The sequence below is a fragment of the Equus quagga genome, chromosome 10 (genome assembly GCF_021613505.1).
Source record: "Equus quagga isolate Etosha38 chromosome 10, UCLA_HA_Equagga_1.0, whole genome shotgun sequence".
Taxonomy (NCBI): Eukaryota; Metazoa; Chordata; class Mammalia; order Perissodactyla; family Equidae; genus Equus; species Equus quagga.
The window spans coordinates 35,724,586-35,739,488 of record NC_060276.1 but is presented as its reverse complement, the minus strand read 5'-3'; the positions used below and the strand labels follow the sequence as shown (position 1 = coordinate 35,739,488).

Below are 14,903 nucleotides of genomic sequence, written 5' to 3'. Positions count from 1 at the left end.
CTTTCCACCGCCCTGGTTGCATAAGTACTGAATGGGATGCTCCATGTGTGTGTGTGGGGGGGTGGTGGGGGGGTTGGGCAGGGAGGCAAGGGGGAGGTGTTTTCCCACAGCAAACAATTCTGTGACACCAACTGGGTGTTCTACACTTTAACTCATTCCGATACTATCTACCTGAAGGTAGCATCAGATCCCACAGGTTAAGGGCTTAGTCCTATAAGACTGCCCCCACTTCAAATGCCAAGTCCACGTTGTTACCTGTGCTTCTGACTGAGTGGCTATGAATTGGTGGTTCCCGCCACCCCCTCCTTGGGTTTGATGAACTTGCTAGAGCAGCTCACTGAAGTCAGAGAAACATTTACTTATGTTTACCAGTTTATTAGAAAGGATATTTTAAACGATACAGATGAGCAGCCAGATGAAGAGGTGTACAGGGCAGAGTCCGGAAGTGTCCCATGTGCAGGAGCTTCTGTTCCCATGCAGCGAAGGCGTGCCACCCTCCTGGCCTGTGGATATGTTCACCAACCCAGAAGCTCATCAATTGTTCTTGTTCAAGAGTTTCTATAGAGCTGGATTGGTGGCCACCCTTTCCCAGAGGCAGGTGGGCATGGCTAAAAATTCCCACACTCTAATCACTTCCTGGTGACCAGCCCCATCCTGAGGCTATCTAGGGGCTCCACACTAAGTCTCTCATGAGCAGAAACTCAAGTGTGCTCAAAAGTGGCTCCTTTTGAGTAACAGAAGACACTCATCACTCAGGACATTTCAAGGGTCTTAGGAGCTTTGTGCCTGGAATGGGGACAAAGACCAAATATATGTCTTATTTATCCTAGATTCCTTGGGTAGCAGCTGTTCTTAGGAAGAAACTTCAGGGTTTAGTTAAGCTCCTTAACTTCACTCAGTTTCCTCATCTGTAAAACAGGAATAATAATATTACCTACATCATAGGTATTGTGAGGATTCAACGAAATAATTCTTTGTTAGGTGGCCACTGAAAAGATGCATGCGGTCTTCAGTCACATAAACAGAAGGGAGAAATAGGCAAAGCCCTCAGGATGCTCTCTTCTGACCTCAACAGCTGTCCTCCCAACCTCCCCTTATGTTCCACACACCTTGGAACCTGTAGTGAGGTGACTTGAGACTTTAAGACAAACTGAGGGTTTAGAAGTCCAAGGGGACGGTGATGCCTTCTGGGTCCCTCTATTTTATATATCTGTAATTTTATATTATAGAAAATTGAAAATATATACAAAAGTAGAAAAAAATACCTGAATGTATCCATCTCTCAGTTCAATCATTATCACTCATAGCCAGTCTCTTTCTTTAATCGGTATGCCTCACTTCACCTCAAACTGCTCCCTCCCCCAAGCACTTATCCCTGAAGGATTTTGAAGGAAATCTCGTGTAATTTTAACTGCAAATATTTCATTATGAATATCTAAAATGTGAGGACTCTTGTAATATATATGTAATCATAATGCCATTATCATACCTACAATAATTAACAATAATTCCTTAACATTCTCCAATACCCGGTCAGCAGAGCACAGGCTTCTAATCCAGCCAGTTTGCGCTTCCAGTCTTGTTTCTGTATCATCAATAGTCGTTCTCTGAGCCTGTTCATATTATAAAATGAGGGTGATCATAATTTCTAAATCTTCAGTAAGGTGATGCATGTAAAGTGTTACCACAATGCCTGATACATAGTAGTAAGTACTCAATAAAGGTCAGCTCAGATGCTTATTTATTAATAATATTTAATAATATTTATAATCAATATGTTAATTTACAATCAATAATTTATTAAATTATTTAAAAATTTATTTTAATTAAAGCCAATAATTTATAATTAATGTATTAATATTTATGACTAATATAATAACATTAATAATGCCTTTAAGAATAGTTTTGACTTAGAATCAAGAGGCAGATTTGGAGCCCAGAAAAATGATTTTTTTTGGGGGGGGAAGCAAAAATAAAAATGAAACAACTTTCAAAGTGTCTCGAAAAGCTACAAGAGAACACTGGTATAAATTGGGAAGTGGAGCTGGGAATGATAGGGTCCTTATAGCTTCCCTCCACTGTATATAGTTTATTCTCCCCGCAATTCCTGTTCATTGTGGTAGAAGCATGTGCATATTAAATAGCTCCCCTCCTCAGCCAGAAGAGAGAGGAGAGCTAGCTGGGATGGGGGTTGCCAGTGCTGGAACTGATTCAGGGAAGCGAGGGGTACCCACTGCAAGCAAAAGGGGGATGGGCTCCTCAGAGCCCTTGCTCAAGAAATGAAGCCCCAGGTTCCCTGGGTGGTCATGAGCTTAAAGCTCCACCTTGTTGGGGACTGGTCTGAGCACCCCTCCATCTGGGCATCAGGTCTCGGGCATGAGGCTGGCTCATCCTATTGTGTTGTTCTTAGAATCATTTCTCTTCCTCTGGGACAGCCTTGCTCTCTGCTGCCTGTTCCAGGCATCAGCTGAAAGCTTTTTAATAAAAATGGAACCCAAAGGAGGGGTGATAAGGTATCTGATTTTAACCTGAAGTGAGAGAACACCAGATGTTTCATTCTGTCTGAAGGTTTGAGGGAGGAAAAGCAATTAGCAGCTGCTACTGATTTAGCAACAGACACCTGCTAAATGAAAATCTGTAAAACCAGCCAGGCTTAGCACCAGAAGTGCATATGCCGCTTCTCAGGCATTTCTGGGAATTGTGAATTATGTTGGCCCAAAATAGGAGGGGGGTTCGGTGTGGAGGGGGGTCTCTAGAGAAGCTAAACATGTCCGTGTAGAACAGGAGTGTGTTTTTCTAAGGTGACAGTAACTTAGAAATGGCTATTTGGTGGGTGAATGGAGAGGAAGAGAAGAGAATGAACCTTCCAGAAGCTGCCTGCGTACTCCCTGCGTATGGCCTGATCCACAGGCTACCCTCTGGGGGCCATCCCATAGGGGCGGAGGAAGGGTGGGGGGAAATTCTGCTTCCCTTCCCTTCTCATCCAGAGCACACCTCTCTCCTCCAGCAAGTCCCCTCCAATGAGTCTGAAAGCAGGGAGGAATCCTCAGCACTGGGCTCACGGCGGCTCCTGCCTTGTGATGGTTCCAGACTGTTGGCTCTAGGAACCATCTGGACATCTTTTTTTTTTTAATTGCCTTTTCTCCCCAAATCCCCCCAGTACATAGTTGTATATTTTAGTTGTGGGTCCTTCTAGTTGTGGCATGTGTGATGCCACCTCAACATGGCCTGACGAGCGGTACCATGTCCGCACCCAGGATCCAAACCGGCGAAACCCTGGGCTGCTGAAGCAGAGCGTGCGAACTTAACCACTCAGCCATGGGGCCGGCCCCAGGGACATCTTCTGCTGAGCTTGTGCTTTGCTTTAGCTGGGAAGGAGGCTTATCCATGGCTTTCTCCTTTCCAGAATTCTTTTCCAAGTATATATTAGCTATTGCTCTCCACCTCCGTTTGCCTGAGGCACAAACTGAAAGACAAACAATGGAAACAGGAATTCATGAAGAGGGCTTTAGGGGTGCGCGTGCGTGCGTGCGTGCGTGCGTGCGTGTGTGTGTGTGTGTGTGTGTGTATTTGTTGGAGGTGTGGGAGGACACAAGTTTCTATTTGGAGTGGGTGTTCAAGATAGGACTGATTAGAAAGAAGGCCAATTTGTAGGTGATCTAGATGGTGTTGAAAGAATTGGGCCACTCCCATTTGTGCCTCATACCGCATTCACTGTATGTAACTGCTGTTTCTCAGTCTCCAAACTAGGCCAGAGGTCAGCTGCAACTTGGGCCAAAGGGATGGGCCCTGTTCTGTTTCTCATCTTGAGCAAAGGGATGGCAGCTTTTCCTGTGAAGCAGAGGTCAGGGGGTGCTGTCGGCAGATGCATGGCCAGAGCTGTCCTGAGAAAATACTGCCTTGAACTTTATTCCTGGCAAGGTGTTTCAGTGTGGACTGAACTCCTACCTCCAAAGGTGGAAGCAAGAGAAGATTCTTTTTCCTTTAACTGAGTAGGCCCTTAAGGGAGAGCGGTCATTCCAGATAAGTTTGCATTTCACTTCCTCTGCCCTGCGGTGCGAGCCAGGAGGGAAAAAGGAACAGTGAGTCAAGGATAGAGGGAGAGCTAGGATCCGCACCCTCCAGCCAGAGTTGGGGGTAATTTCACCTTCTCTGGGCAAGGGAGACACTGCATTCCCATCAGTTAGTTCCAATAGGTGGAATAACCATCGAACAAATATGTATCCTGTGACTACAGGCTGTCCTAGAGAGAGATCCAAGGACGCTGTCTATGATGGAGTGCGCCAGGTGCACTCATGGTTCTCATTAAAGCAGCCAGGCCTTCCTGGGCTGAGCCCTATGAGCGCGTCACCCATCGATCCACTAGAGGTGGGTTTCTAATACATTACGTTCTTAATAATTCAAACTAGCTTGTGTGCCAAAATTCAAATGACGTCTCAGCAACAGAATTACTTTTTTTCTTTAGAATCTAGGACCTATAGGCCTCAACTAATTGGAGGGATAATTTTGGTCCCTGGTGGCCAAAGGGAGGATGTTTCATCCCAAGGTGGCATTTGCTTGACTTAATCCAGTCCTTACAGAGGAGCATGTGTCTTTCCAGGGACCCTGTTAATGAGGGGGGTTGGGTAGGGCTCGAGGCTCCACTCGTCCTAAACTCCAGCACACACAGCGAGAGCCTGCTTCTCAGCGCAAATGTGACTGCTGGGGGTCACTTGGACTGCTGCCTTTTGGTGCAGGTTATAAACTCCAGGTTGCAGTATTTATCTTGTCTTCTTTTCCTTCTGGCTTTTGTGGGGCATCGATTGGATAGTTTCTTCTTTTATTTTCTTTCTACTGGTTTAGATGTTATACACACTATTTCAGTTATCGGGTTTTTTTAATGGTTACCCTACCAATGTTAACAAAAATACTTATTTACTTTTCTCTCAAATGATACAAGGACCGTATAACATTTTTTTGGTAATAGCTTTATTGAGATAAAATTCCCTGAAAAGTGTACAATCCATTGTTTTCTAGTATATTCACAGAGTTGTGTAACCATCACCACAATCAATTTTAGACCATTTTCACTAACCCCACAAGAAACCTGTATTCTTTAGCTATCATCCCATGACCCCACTGCGGCCGCCCACAGCTCTAAGCAGTGAGTGATAGATTGGCCTGTTCTGGACATTTCAAACAAATGGAATCATACAATATTTGTTCTTTTGTGTCTGGTTCTGCTTAACATAATGTTTTGAAGATTCATCCATGTTGTAGCATCTATTAGTACTTCATTCTTTTTTATTGCCTAATAATATTCAATTGTATGTAAATATTCATATTTATTTATACATTCATTAGTTGATAGACGTTGGGTTGTTTCCACTTTTTGGCTATTATGAATAATGCTGCTATGAAAATTCACATACAACTTTTTGTACTAACATGTTTTCTTTCATTTATTGAGGTCATAAAAGTTTATAACATTGTGAAATTTCTGTTGTACATTAGTACTTTTCAGTCATCATATAAATGTGCCCCTTCACCCCTTGTGCCCATCCCCCAACCCCCTCCCACTCTGGTAACCACTAATCTGTCCTCTTTTCTGTGTGTTAGTTTATCTTCCACATATTAGTGAAATCATGTGGTGTTTGTCTTTCTCTGCTTGTTTCGCTTAACATAATACCCTCAAGGTCCATCCGTGTTGTTGCAAAAGGGATGATTTTGTCTTTTTTTATGGCTGAGTAGCATTCCATTGTGTATATATATATATACCATATCTTCTTTATATAATCATCAGTCGATGGGCACTTGGGTTGCTTCCATGTCTTGGCTATTGTGAATAATGCTGCAATGAACACAGGGGTGAAAAAGTCTCTTTGAATTGTTGATTTCAAGTCCTTTGGTTAAATACCTAGTAGTGAGGTAGCTGGGTCATATGGTATTTCTATTTTTAGTTTTTTGAGAAATCTCCATACTGTTTTCCATAGTGGCTGCACCAGGTTGCATTCCCATCAGCAGTGTGTGAGGGCTCCCTTTTCTGCACATCCTTTCCAACATTTGTTATTTTTTGTCTTGGTGATTATAGCCATTCTAACGGGTGTAAGGTGATATCTTAGTGTAGTTTTGATTTGCATTTCCCATTTTTTTTGAGGAATATTAGCCCTGAGCTAACATCCATGCCCATCTTCCTCTACTTTATATGTGGGACGCCTACCACAGCATGGCTTGCCAAGTGGTGCCATGTCTGCACCTGGGATCCGAACCAGCAAACCCTGGGCTGCCGAAGCAGAATGTGCGAACTTAACTGCCGTGCCACCGGGCCGACCCCTGAATTTCCCTTTTGATTAGTGATGTTGAACATCTTTTCCTGTGCCCATTGGCCATTTGTATATCTTCTTTGGAAAAATGTCTGTTCATATCCTCTGCCCATTTTTTGATGAGGTTGTTTGTTTTTTTGTTGTTGAGTTGTGTGAGTTCTTTATATATTTTGGAGATTAAGAGTAGCATGTTGTTGGGGCCAGCCATGGGGCCGACTGGTTAAGTTCGAGTGCTCTGCTTCAGCAGCCCAGGGTTTTGCAGGTTCGGATCCTGGGTGTGGACATGGTGCCACTCGTCAGGCCATGCTGAGGCGATGTCCCACAACTAGAAGGACCCACAACTAAGAATATACACAACTATGTACTGGGGGGCTTTGGAGAGAAGAAGGAAAAGTTTTAAAAATATTAAAGAAAAAAAAAGAGTAGCATGTTGTTTAGTCTCCACATGTTTGTCACTTTCCTAGCTTTTTTCTTGTAGTTGATTTCTAGTTTAATAGCATTATGGTCAGAAAATATGCTTGATATGATTTCAGTCTTAAATTTAATGAGGCTTGTCTTGTTTTCCAACATATGGTCTGTCCTTGAGAATGTTCCATATGCACTTGAGAAGAGTGTATTGACATGTTTTTTATCTTTTGGATATATCCCTAGGATTGTATATGCTGTGAGATGGGGTTACAACTTCATTCTTTTGCATGTGGTCTTTATCATATTTTAACTCTATTCATCACCCTCAATTTAGGTGCTTATGTTGTCATGTATTTTAATTCTGTATTGTTTTAGCTTTTCTTTTAAAAATAACACAAGACATTATTATTTTATATAATAAATGTTCATTTAGTTTTACCTACATATTTACCACTTCCTTTGCTCTCTATTTTTTATTGCATCTCAGACCTTATTGAAGTCTGACGTTACTTTACCTTTGCTGGAAATCTTTTCTTTGGAATTCCGTTTAGAAATGATCTGCCGATAGCAACTCTCTTGGTGTTTCTTTGTCTAAAAGTGTTTGCATTCCTCCTTCATTCTTGAAAGATATCGTATTTTTACTGGATATAAAATTCTAGGTTCATATTTATTTTTCTCCCAGCACAATGAAGATATAATTTTACTATATTCTGTCTTCTAGTGTTGCTTTGAAAAGTCACTGGCCAGTCTTAATTTTAACCCCTTGGAAAGTAATCTCTCTTCTTTTTCTGGACTCTTTTAAGATCTTCTCTTTGTCTTCAGTGTTCTGCAGTTTTAGTAAGATATGTTTCATTGTTGATTTGTTTTTGCTTGTTCTGTTTGAGAGTCTTTGAGCTGCTTGAATTTGCTGTTAGATGTTTTTCATCAGGTTTCTGAACATTCACAGCTATTATATTTTCAAATATAGCCTCTGTCCCATTCTCTTTTCTTCTTTCGGGACTACATTTAGAGTTATGTTATTCCATCTTACTCTGTCTTCCACATCTCTTAATCTTTCTTTCACATTTTCCACTTCTTTGTCTTACTATGCTGTATCTTGGATAATTTCTTCAGCTGTATGTTCCAGTTACTTACTTATATTTTTAGTTGTGCCTAATCAGCAACTAAACCTGTCAATTGAAACTATCAATGGTACTTTTAATTTCAATTTATTATATTTTTCATTTTTTTAAACATAGTCTATAACAAATGAATATATTCTGAGATCCTTAAAGCTCTCTTTTTGCTGGTTCTCAGCTTATTTCTCTGTTTAGGTTTTGTTTTAAATATTATTGTTGTCCTCATTTTACTTGAATGTTGCTTATTGTCCTTGAGATTTTATTTGTAGGGATTCTTTCAGTCCTGGATTCCTCTGGAGAGGATTTGTCTTCATTCTTCCCAGGCACTTGAGGGCTACAAGTCTGAAATCATGCTAAATAAAATTCTCAACCTAATGTTTTTGGATTACCCAAGTAGTGTTAGTTTAGGCTGCAAACCCACGTGAGGGCTGGCTTGTGGTTCCAAGTTTTGGTGGAGATTACTAGTTCTCTCCCCTGCTATCCCAACTCAGTGTTAAGATTTGAGACTGAATTTTCTTTACCATTCTAGCGGTAGAGCAATTTGCATTTCTAGCACACATTTACACTGAAATGTAGCTTTTATGGGTTTTAGCTTTATGAAGGTTATCTCTCATTAGACTCTTTAGGAAATCTTGGCCTTTTTCTCCCATTCCTGGTACCCCTCTAGGCTGTGAAAAATCAAAGCTCAAATTCACCTGGCTTGGCAAATCTCCTTTTGGTAAAAACTAGATGATGTAATGTCCCACTTATTTCTCCAGATTCCTACCTTCAGTCAGTCTTTGGCCAGGAAATTCCCTGCAGACATCATAGCTCATAGATTTTTTTTAAAAACAACTTAAAAATATTTTATCCAGGACTTTTGGCTGTTTTAAGTGGGAGATCTCTTTAAGTATTAACCCTGGTTATTACCAGGAATGGAAGTCTGGGTCTTGTTTTCCAACCCTTTTATGGCTGTATCCTTACTTTTGGGGGCTGTCAGAAGGACATTTGAATACTGTTCATTGGTTTGGCCATCTATCTGTTTTCAGTGCTGTCTTAAAATATCCCTAAGTTGACAAATACCTATGATGTCTCTGTCTACTGTTGTGCTAATTTCTGAGGTATCAGAAAGCCCATTTAACCCATCATGTAGCTAACAAAACATTAACATTAGTGGTCATGAGCCCTCAGAACATTGATTTAAATCATCTTTTGATTTCTGAGCCCTTCTAAACCCTAGAAATCAGCATTTCGAATGAGCTGGGTATAAGACTGTAAATTGCATCAAGGCAGGGACCGTTTGTATCTTGTTCATAATAGTTGGCACATAGTAGATGCTCAATAAATATTTCTTGACTGAATGAGTGAATGAATGTGTTGGTGTCTGGGGTATCATGGAGGTAGATTCCAGTATTGATCTATTCCCAGGGCAGTATAATTAAAACATTCTAGATCTGGACTCACAGGGTGGCGTGGATGAGAGAGGATAATATTTCAATAGTGGGGGGGGGGGGTCAAATCTTCATGGATCTGAGTCATTTGTAAATCAAGTTTCAAAGTCAAGGACTCCCTCTGTAATGTAAAGGTCTTCAACACACATCAAGGGTAGTGTAGTTCAGCAGATAAGAATGTGGACTCCAGTCAGACTGCCTGGCTTACATCCAGGTTTTGTAAGTAACCTTGAGCTAGTTACTTAAATTCTCTATGTCTCACTTCCCTTATCAGTAAAAGGGAGATTATAGAACTTATTTTATGGAGTTGTTATAAGAACCAGTTAATACATATCAATACTTAGGACAATGCCTGGCAGAGAAGTGCTATGTACTAGCAATTATTAATTATTATTGCTGTTATTGTTATCTTTATTGTTGTTTTGAACACTAGTCACATCATTATCCTTATCAGTACATTTTTTTGGGAACTGCCAGTCGTTTCTGAGAAAATATTCTGAGTTCCACACCTACCCCTTAGACTTTTGGAGCCTGCTCTACTGTGGTATTTTTCCAAGTATAAGTTAAGCACTCCTGCATCCAGATTACCTTAGGGAGCTTTATTAAAACACAGAATGCTGGGCCTCATCCCATGGGTCCAAAGAAGATTCTCTCAAAATCTGTCATGAAAATAAAGATTCTGTACATTCTGTGTGTTAAATTAGCCAAGAGCTGCTGCAAGTCCAAGTGTATCATCCTCCAGTGCTGACAGAAAACCTGGGTGTAGGCTTGGAGCCTGGGAAGAGATGGAGAATGGCAGAGTTAAACAGAAGAGAAGTAGAAAGAGAAGTGAGCAGCATCTGCTCATGTCAGGAGGTGGTCAAGTACCATCTCTGGTGGCATCAAGGGGTCATGTGCCATTTGCCTTATCTTGATCTAGGGATTCATGAACCTGGCTCCAGCTTGTAGCAGAGGTGGTGGGCCTTGTTAGGGGAAGGTGTTGGAGACAGCAGGGTAGGGAGGCCGGCCTTACAAATGGCTGCCTGGCCTCCTGGGTGCCTTCAAGCAAGGGCCTTCAAGGAGTAGAAGATTAACCAGACTCCCAGCTTGATTGGCAAGGGTTGGTGAGCTGAGTACTGAGTGCCCTTGAACTGCTTTGACTAGGCTGAGAGCCACATCTCAGATGCTTTTGTCCCTTTGTTTGATCTAGTGCTAGTGTGGAGTTGGCCTTATTTCAAGCCATCTGATGCTCAAGTCCTTTGAAGGCCCTAAAATATAGATGGATGGTACCGTAGACTGCCTGGGCTGAACAGGGACTTGGGAGTTCGGTCCCTTTCCTCTCGTACCTCCCACTATACATGGCTTACGTTTTCTGGGTGGAATATGTAACCCAAGACGGGAGAATGACTCCTTAGTCCTGTCAGTGGTGCTCAAGGCCTTCATGGAGCCCCTTGTCACTCCACCTAAGCAGGAAGGCCAGCCCTGGGCAAGTCATTCTGTAGGCCAAGTTTGGCCTCCTCACACAAGCTGTTATCTTTTGCCTTGCAGCTGTCCTGGTTCCTTTTAGGCCTTTTGAGCCATCTCTGTCATTAGCCTTTCCCCTGAGATCTGTGGAGAGAGCTATGCAAATATTTACTTTCCCTCCTTGAGTAAAAAGTCAAATAATGTGTTTAGGGCTGGAAATGTAAATCCTGAAGACCTTCTTGTGTATACTCAAAGCGTCTATCCTTTTTTCCACATGAAATTCAGGCTTTGGCTCAGTCTGAAGAAGTGGTGAATCTGCATCTAGTGACTTCAGAGCCCCGTGGGTTCACTTTGATGGCTAGCGCCTATATCATGGTAGCTGGGTAGGGTAAGGCTTTCAGGTTTCATAGTAGATCCTATTTCTTTTCCATCAGGGAAGCAGCTTGGATTATAGAACAGACAACAGTGGTTAAGATTATGCATTCTCCTGCCAGGTTTTCTGGGTTCACATCTTTACTCAGCCATTTAATAAGCCTTGAGTCCTTGGGCAGGTTGGTTAGTTGAACTCTCACCCCTTTTCCTTTTTAAACAGACCTTGGGTGCACACAGTTGGGGTAATCTTATGTATAATCCCCAACTCATAACAAACTCCACCATTAGTCCATGCATTACCTGCTTTAATTTTATTCATGAGTGCATTTATTTATACATTGGTAATATCATAGATAACTATGAACCCAACCCAAGAACTGGCCATGTTGATAATAACTCAGAGATGTAAGCCTATGTGCTTCTCCCGTCCTGTACCCTACCTCCCTACCAATCTGACAGAACCACTAACCTGAATTTTCGTTATTATTCCTTTGCTCTTTTTAAAAATAGTTTTATCTCTCTCTCATATGCACAGAGATATATATTCCTAGATAAGATATTTAATTCTAGTTGCTTTTTGACCCTTATAAAAAGGGCATTATGTTGTATGTAGAATTCTGGGATTTGCTTAGTTTATTCAACATTATATACTAAGATTCATCCCTATTATTGAGTATACCTGTAGTTATATTTTCACTGTAGTATAACATTCCGTCATATAAATATACCACAATGTCTATCTCTATTCTCCTTGCGATGGAAATTTGGTTGTTTCCAGCATTTTGGGATTATGGAAAACCTCTCTGTTTTCAATTTCCTCATCTTAAAGTTGGGGAATAGCAATAGAAGCTACCTCACAAGTGTGTTAGGAAGATGAAAGGCATTCATAGTTGTAAAGTGCTTAGTACAGCACCTGGCTCATATTATATCGTTGGGCAGTATATTCGTTTGCTCAGGCTGTCATGACAGATACCACACACTGGGTGCTTTAAACAATAGAAACTTACTTCCTCACAGTTTTAGAGCCTAGAAGTCTAAGAGCAAGGTGTCAACAGTGTTAGTTTCTTCTGAGAGCCTTTCTCTTTGACTTGTAGATGGCTTTCTTCTTCTGGTGTCTTTGCATGGTCTTTCCTCTGTGTCTCTCTGTGTGCTAATCTCCGCTTCTTATAAGGACACCAGTCATATTAGATTAGGGCCCACCCGTAGGACCTCATTTTATCTTTAGCTCCTCTTTAAAGGCCCTATCTTCAAATACAGTCACATTCTGAGCTACTGGGCATTAGACTTCAACATATGAATGGAGGGGGCATAATTCAGCCCATAAGAGTCAAGAAGTATAAGCCTTTATGATCATTATTATCTTCCTCCTCCTCCTCATTACAGCTCAGGATGATGCAATAGACTTAGTTATGAAATATCCCCTGGGAACACTCAAATGTTAGCTCCAATTATGATTATGATTATTAGGTGGTCTGAACACCAGAGCTTTCTTTCCTGCCTTTTCAGAAATGACTTTTGATACCAGCAACAGTACTAAAGAATGGCATATTGTGGTTTCCCAGGATGACAGGCAGCAGCTCCTAAGTCTGTTAGAGGTGAGAGGAGAGGAGCTAGGAGGTTTCATTTTCATCGTGATTAAAGGAAACAGTGAGGCCTTGCAGCATATCCAGTGGCTGATTGACCCCAAATTATTACTCAGTGAAGTTCTGTGGGCTTGCCTGGCTGAAGCAGGCAGGTCTGGGCTGCTATTTCTTTCACACCAGGAAATACACTTGCACAAATAGTTGTGCCACCAGAGCAAACAGCATCTTTCATGGGCTCAAAATAGTTTGTTTGACATTAGGGAGCTGGCTGGGGGCAGCCACCTGACAACCACAACTCTGTTCTCCTGCTCTGTCAAGGGCTCTGAGCACCAAGGAAGAAGTCAGGAGTAGCCCTCTTAGGGTTTGGACTCCAAGAGGAAGGACCAGTCTCCCTCTAACCGCAGTCACTCACCACTCTCTCTCTCTCCACATCAAACCATGAGAATGAGATGGAATACCATGCGCCTGGTGGGGCTGTGGGCATCAGTCCTAACTGGGGGTGGGAGTGGGGTCACAAAGGAAGATACAATGAGGACAAATGATTTGGGAGTCTATAGACCCCCATTTACAAGTTATTTTCTTTACATGCTGAGATACTCTGAGAGCAGCTTTTGAAAGACTAGAAAAGAAATCACAGTAATCATCCTTAATAGCCTAAAACATCCTCTTGGTTAAGGATTCCTGCAATAGAGAGATATGAAGAATATAACATGAGAGTTCTCCCCTGACTCCGCAGAGACAATTACTGCTAATAGTTGGCTACGTTCTTTTTTGACCTTTTCTTCGACTATTAAAAACTTTTAGCTACGTGATTAATAAGGGAAGACATTCATTTGCTGTAAAAATGCAGCTATATGAGTATCTAGGATCCAATGTCAAGGCTCACCTTCGCTGTCTCAGCCTGTCCTTGCCAACCCTGTTCTCCTGCCCAGTTTGATAAATATCATCCCGGTCCTTTTTTTCTACACTTACATACATCTGAAAGTACAAATACTAACTTGTCCTTTTCCTCCAAAAAGGATCATACTTTGTATACTATAGATTTGCTCAGTTTTACCGACAAATGGTTACACCTCCTTTTTTTAAATAAGAGGTTGCATAGTTAGTCTTCCAGAATATTTTTTGATGACTTGCCTACTAATGGACATTTAGGTTGCTTTTTTGCTATTACAAATAATGCTGCACTGAACATCTTTATGTGTATATCTTTGTGCTGTGTGCAAGTGTCTGTGTTAGATAAGTTCCTAGAGTAAAATTAGTGAGTCAAAGTGAATGGATATTTAAACATTTTCATAAATATTGAGAAATTGTTCTCCAAAATGAATGCAACTTGTTTTTTCTTTCAGTTAATGTATCCTAGGATTTTGCCATATTAGTTCATACACATTTACCTCAGTTAAATTTATTTAAATTTTTTAAATTTCCCAACTTTTTATTATAAAAATTTTCAAGCTTACTGAAGAGTTGAAATAATAGTGTAGTGGATGACTGTTTACCCTCCAGCTAGGTCGACAATTAGCCTTTTCCATATTCACTTTCTACCTCTATCTCTCTATCTGTGTAAGTTTGCTGAATCATTTCAAAGAAAGTTGCAGACATCTTGACATTTCACTTCTCAATCCTTCAGCCTGCAGCTCCTAAGAAGAAGGACATTCTCTTGTACAACCACGATACCATCATCACACTTAAGAAGATTACCAACAATTCTATAATATCGTGTACTTTATGTAATAATCAGTTTATGTTCAAATTTCCCCAATTGTCCCAAGAATGTTTTTTTTTAAATTTTTTAAACAATGAGGGTCCAATTAAGTTTCAAGCTTGGTTTTGATTGTTCCATCTCTTCAGTTTTTGCTTATTTTTTAAAATCTAGGAACAGTTCCCCTACCTTCTTTATTCACAACATTGAAGTTTTGATGAGTCTGGGCCAGTTGTTTTGTAGAAGGGTCCACATTCTGGCTTTGTCAGAGTGTTTCTTTAGGGCACCTTGTTGTTTTTAATGGCAGCATGGTCTTCTGTTCTGTGAAGGTGCTGTGGTTTGTTTTAGCTCGTGGGCATCTCTTTTGTGGCTCCTCTAACAAGTGGTATTTAGTTCCAAGGAGATTGTGGGACCAGTAGGCCACAGTAAAAGTCTGTGGTCAGTTAGTGAAGATAAAGTGTTCCAAAGCCAAACTTGGCTGGCAGGAGCATTACCGAAGGCAGAAGTAACAGTGGGTTACATCCCTTCCCCTCTAAGGAAGGTGGAGT

At 41.2% G+C, this 14,903-nt stretch overlaps 1 protein-coding gene across 2 annotated transcripts in view; it reads left to right on the top strand.

Annotated features, from left to right (window-relative positions):
- The window catches only part of TMEM164 (transmembrane protein 164), a 167,687-nt gene that overhangs the window by 111,467 nt on the left and 41,317 nt on the right, over window positions 1-14,903 (top strand). The window lies entirely within an intron of this gene.